The sequence below is a fragment of the Sinohyriopsis cumingii genome, chromosome 9, assembly GCF_028554795.1.
Source record: "Sinohyriopsis cumingii isolate HCF-2022 chromosome 9, ASM2855479v2, whole genome shotgun sequence".
NCBI lineage: Eukaryota > Metazoa > Mollusca > Bivalvia > Unionida > Unionidae > Sinohyriopsis > Sinohyriopsis cumingii.
The window spans coordinates 24,988,650-24,994,649 of record NC_142969.1 but is presented as its reverse complement, the minus strand read 5'-3'; the positions used below and the strand labels follow the sequence as shown (position 1 = coordinate 24,994,649).

The 6,000-nt window shown below is 35.9% G+C and overlaps 1 protein-coding gene across 1 annotated transcript in view; it reads left to right on the top strand.

Moving 5' to 3' along the window:
• The first annotated feature begins 3,926 nt into the window (after positions 1-3,926).
• The window catches only part of LOC149791412 (arylsulfatase B-like), a 30,553-nt gene continuing 28,479 nt past the window's right edge, over positions 3,927-6,000 (top strand). The window contains exon 1 of the mRNA XM_089969950.1: positions 3,927-4,083. The gene's annotated coding sequence lies outside the window, so the exon portion shown is untranslated. The remainder of the gene's footprint in view (positions 4,084-6,000) is intronic.

Below are 6,000 nucleotides of genomic sequence, written 5' to 3'. Positions count from 1 at the left end.
CAAAAACAAGGGTCTCCTCCTACTGAGGAAATCTGTTGAAAACAACTTCCTAATTGTCAACGCAGTCTTTCAGAAGTGCAGGATGCTTGATTGACCACAGGCTCATAGTCTCCAAGCTCTGTATTGAGATTAGCAGATGACCACAAGGCAAGAAAGTGCTACAAAACCTCATTTTCTCCAAATTGAAACAAGAGAATGTGAAGGAAACTTGGGCATCCATCAGAGACTCTGCCTCCATTGGCCTCCAAAACTCTCAGTCCAACCACATGTAAACATCATCAATTGGTTTGATGACAATGATGTGCTATGCAGAGACTTGTGTACTCATCTGCATCCAAAACTCACATGTAAGCATCACATTTGGTTTGATGAGAATGATGCAGCCATACAGAGACTTATGAATTCATCTGCCCCCAAATCTCTCAGTCCCACCACATGTAAACATCACAATTTGTTTGATGACAGTGATGTGCTATACAGAGACTTGTGTACTCATCTGCATCCAAAACTCACATGTAAGCATCACAAGTGGTTTGATGAGCATGATGCTGCCATACAGAGACCACTGAGTATGAAACATCAGCTACAATGACTTATTTAGGATAGCCCTTCATCATCGAGTATGGTAGCCTTGAACATTAGGTGGTATTTGCAATGCAAACTTTTAGAGTTGCAAGACTTGTGGCTGTCAAAGCAGATGAGATTGAGTCTTAAGCAGACAGGAATCACATGAACTTCTATGATACTTTGAAGGCAATCTTTGGCTACAGTAATCAGTAGCATCTCCAATACAGAGTGCTGACAGTACCATACTGGTCACTGACAAAGAGGAGATACTATAAAGACGACCAGACTACTTCAACAATATCCTCAGTCTGCAATCATTTATCAATGAGGAGGCAATTGATCAACTGCCTCAAGTGGAACTTAAGACATCCTCCAGCACTGACCGAAACTGAGAAAGCAATTGACCTGCTGTCCAATGGTAAAAGACTTGGTTTGGATGCTATACCAGCAGAAGTCTACAAAGCCAAAGGCTTATCAATTCACAGAAACTGACTAAACCCTTCCAGACGGTGTGGCCTTGAGGAACTATACTCCAGGAGTTCAAGGATGCATCCATTGTCCACTTGTACAAGCAGAAGGGCAACAGACAATCTGGAAACAATCATCAGGGATTCTGCCTTGTCAATAGCTGGCAAAATCCTTGCCAGAGTTCTGCTGAATCTGAACATCTCATGCATCACATTGATCATGGACTCCTGCCTGAGAGTCAGTTTGTTTTCAGGAACGGACCACAAACATGGTGTTTGCAGCTCATCAACTCAAGGAGAAATTCCAGAAACAGAACTCCAACCTGTATATGACACTCATCAACATGACAAAAGCCTATGAGACAGTCAGTACTTGGGGCCTCTGGAAGACATGCATTGAATGACTCTAGAATTTGTATTGTTATGACTATAGTCTTAAACTAATTAACAGAAAACCAACAAGTTTTGTAAAATTCAACAAATAACTTAGTTCCCTAGAATACATAGTGAAAATTTAAAAAGAACTTAACAATAATGTGAATTAAATCCCAAACAGTCATAAAAAAGTTATCAAAAGTCCAAATGTATAAAGTTTTAATTAAATTCCAGTGGTATTCCAAATAAGATACAATGCTGAATGTGTAGCCTCAAAAGTGTTAATATTCCAGTGGTCTAGAGTGTGGAGATGGGCCAACTGTCTTTCCATATTTTACAATAATACATTCAAGATGTCCTTGTCTGAATTCACTATGGTTCCAAATTAATATTCCAGTCAAAGGATATTATAGATGAACATTTGTATTTCCAGTGAATAATAATTTGTATAAATAATTGCACCCAAATGAAATACTGAACACAATAAGACTGATTCTGCTTCAGATGTTAAATGCAAGCATGAGTAATTTCTTGTGTAAACAAGGTTATAAACTCATCTACTTGACATAGGTCACAGTTACCATTATCTGAAAATATTTTGTCACTTAATGGAATTTTCCATTCTAGAATGTTCTAAGTTGTCAAGAAGACCAAGTCTGTTACTAAAATTATAATAAAGGACATGAGAAACACGAGGTAGACCATGTATTGCCATGGTGAATACCAATGTAAAAGACCCAGACCAAAATAAACATTTAATTCCATTGATAATGATCTGAATACTTAATCCACAGTCATAGAGAAAATATTAGCTATATATATCTTGTGTATTTTACAAATTTATGTCTGTAGTCGGGTACACAGTGAACTTGATTTTGGACAAGGTGAAGTACAAAATACAATTATACATAAAATATAATCATGGCGAAAAAAAACTTACAAATACAAATTAAATACGTAACAGTATGAACAACAACTTTATGCAAGGAAAAAGAAAATGTGTCTAGAAAGAATCAGCAGCAACAAAATCAAAGCTTGCTTTTTTTAGTAGTAAACTTCATGCTTCTTTACTAAAACTGCATTCTCCTCCTAAATATAAATTTCGAAGTGCAATGGATTGGAACTTGTCAGACTTTGCCTTTTCTCAGTTGATACACCACACAAAGTATTGAACTCCGTTTCCATCACATATTTCATAATATTAAAGTCATGGTGAGTGTATGCAAGTGTGTTGTCACTGTCAGTTTTAGAGACCAAACACATTTATGAAAAAGAAGATGTATCAGTCCAAGAATTAATACCTGGGGTACCCCATTACATATATTTGCCAATGAACTAGTTCCCTATTTTGACATAATGTCTTCTGTTTTAGAGGTACATGTACCTTATCATGGTGTTTATTGCCAAAACTGAAAGTTGATATGCTGCCAGTTTCTGAAGGAGCAGTAAATGGGGTAAAAAGTCAAGAACTTTTGGTAAATCCATCAAAATATCTGCAGCTTATTTGTTTTGGTATAGAACTAAATCATAGTCTTCTATTGAATTATTTTAGTCTGACAGCTGAAACTCTGAAAGCAGAGAGTTATGGGCATAATATATTGTCCAAGTTATCAGTGATCTGGTCACAGTTCATTTGAAGAGTTTTGATAATAGTTGGGGGAATACTGCAAGAACGTTAGTTTTGTTTGTTGTGGATTGTTTTTCTTGCTGAGAATATGTTATGGGCAACACTGTAATTTATGTGTTTGTTTATAGGACCATTCAGTGATTGAATTTCAAGTTTTAATAGTTTTGGTGAAATAGGATATATTCTGGTTGCCTTTTTAATGCTGATATTTGATGTGGCTTTTGCTGTAAAGTCTTTCAGTGACATGAGAGAAATAACTTAGGTGGTTATTTCCTATGTCTTTAGTGACATTAATGAATGAATCATTGAAGATATGTTAAATATGGCATGTCCATTTTGACACAAATTTGTCAAATGTTTATTAAGAATATTTATCTCTGATGATTGGCTCACTCCATACTTTTTGATAAGTTTTTTAGGCTTGTCCCAATGTCCTATCATGGAATAAATTCTGATTGGTGGAATTTATTAACACCACATATCATCATTTTCTCAACAGATGTTTTAAAATTTGAAGGAAAGGCTCAATGCAAGGGTGTAGGATTTATTAGTTTAGTCTCAAGTCCTGCAAATTAACATTTGTTGCATCAATGCTATTGACTTTCTGATGATATTGTTACATGTTTCATTGATATCTAGAAACTAGTTAAGATAAAAAGGTATACATGTTTAAAATACTTCCTTCAAAGGAAAACTGCAGTAATTGCACGTCAACCTTTATATACAATTCGGAATACTATCTTTTTTGCATGAAATACATAATTTTAATTCGAAACCTATACCGCGGTAGTGCAAGGGAAATAACCTGTACATTAGTTATTTTGATATTTAAGAGTTAGTGCCCCTATAATCTAGTCGTTGAGACGCACTCTATGCAATATTATCTTGTGTATGCCGTCGTCCAAATGTTAACGATCACGCGATGTGACAGATGCGGGAAACAAAAGTTAATCAATAGATATACATATGACTTGTTTGGGGGATTCTTTTTTTAAAACTATTTGTTGTCCCTTGAAAGAAAGTATATTATAGTTCGGTGATTTGCAGGTAAGTCCATTGCAAGATAAGAATCATGGATTGGAGCAAAGCAGAATATGATTTTATCGCTCTGTTGGATTAGACCAACAAGTTGTTCTCTGCCCCCCCCCCCCCCCCCCCCCCCGGTTCTATTTGTGACCTGACTGATGGTGGTGTCTGGAAATAAAAAGGCGGAGAACAGCTTGGATTCCCTCATTTCATTTGCGTTTTAGTTTTTAAAAATCTATATGATAAATCAAGTCTAGGTATTTAGAGAGAGAATTCAATAATTGGAGTTTCCTTTGACTTATCACCCCGTATTTTTATATTTGGAAATGTATATAGGTGTGTACAATATACATGTCCAAATATCAAAAACGGGGTGACGAGGGTCAGAGGAAACTGGGATTAAGAGTTCAATAAATTCCTTGTCTAATCGCCCGTACCGGATATCTGCAAAAACCTTCGTTATCACTTACGATCCGTCATCATCATCATCATCATCATCATCAACCATGATTTCTAGTTGGATAGAATCACCAGAATGATTTGGAATTTAGCATATGTGCAGGATGTTTGTACTTGATATTCATTTTAATTAGACTGTATAATCACATATCTAAATATCTAAGAAATAAATTTAGGGTGCTGTTTTATATTATTCATTATCACTCTGAGAGACAAAATTTATTAGGCTACTCATAATTCCCCACTGTCTCATTAGATTACCATAAAGAATGTTCAATTTGTCCAAGAAAGCCTTTACATTTTTAAGCCTTTGGTTAAATTTCAGTGTCTGCAAAGTAGTATATTATGATTTTTGTATGAATCTTTATGAAGTTGTATTTTAAATTGTTGATTTCTTTCTGTAATTTCAGTAAGTGAGTATGCAGCTTGATAAATATATCATTTTCCTTTTTTAATATTTGCTTCTTTGCTTTTTTCTACAATTCCTGTATAAATTCAGTAGGGGGTTTGAAGATAATACAGTTGTCATTAGTGTTCATCACTACTTTCACTAGAGGCTGGAATGGCCTGGTGATCAAACGTCTCAGCCAGATTCTCTGAGTGAATCCTGGTCAGGACCAAGTTGATGTATGTCATATGTTGTTTGAAGTATGTACAAAGAATTAAATATCTCTCCCTGACCTGTTGTTTTTGCTGACATGCTTCTCAAAGTAAAGACTGCTTTGGTGGCCTAGTGGTTAGAGTGTCCACCCCAGTTATGGGAGATCGTGGTTTCGAACCCTGATCGAGTCATACCAAAGACTTCTAAAAATGGTACTTACAGCTGCCTCACTAGACAATTAGCATTAAGAGGTTAGTGTTAGGGCTGGTCAGCCTGGTGTCTGGATAATGTAACTGGGTGGGACATCATGCTACATGCCTACGGCATGATGTCCCAGTACTAGACATCACTTTAAACTGCCACACTGCAGACATCGTAACGATATGACTGGACAATTGTTAAAGCTATGTTAAAAATCTAAATCACACATGCTTATCAAGTAAAACTCCTTCTACCAGTCCTGAAATTTATTTTTGTTGGGCATTGCTGATACTGTTGATAGCTAACTGCTTACTAAAAATGGCTTCAAAAACAAATCACACTTGAACACAGACATGATTTTTCTCCATTTGAAAGTGGAATTCCGCTTTTCTCCTGACTTGAATCAGAATTTTCGTGATATAGTCCATTTTTCATATTATCTCCGATCCAGCTTTTTTTAAAAACAGTCTGTCTGGTCCCATTCCGTAATGACCTTTGTAAATTATTTGTTCCATATATTAGTTAGCCCTTGACTCTCATAAAGAGTATTCTGATTGTCAAAGGTTTAAATTCATCCAATGAATCTTCATGTAATGGAAACTGATGGCAATGGAAAGAAGTATGCTTGCAAAACATGGCTTCCCGAGTTGTTGAGAGACCATGACACAAAAAGTTTA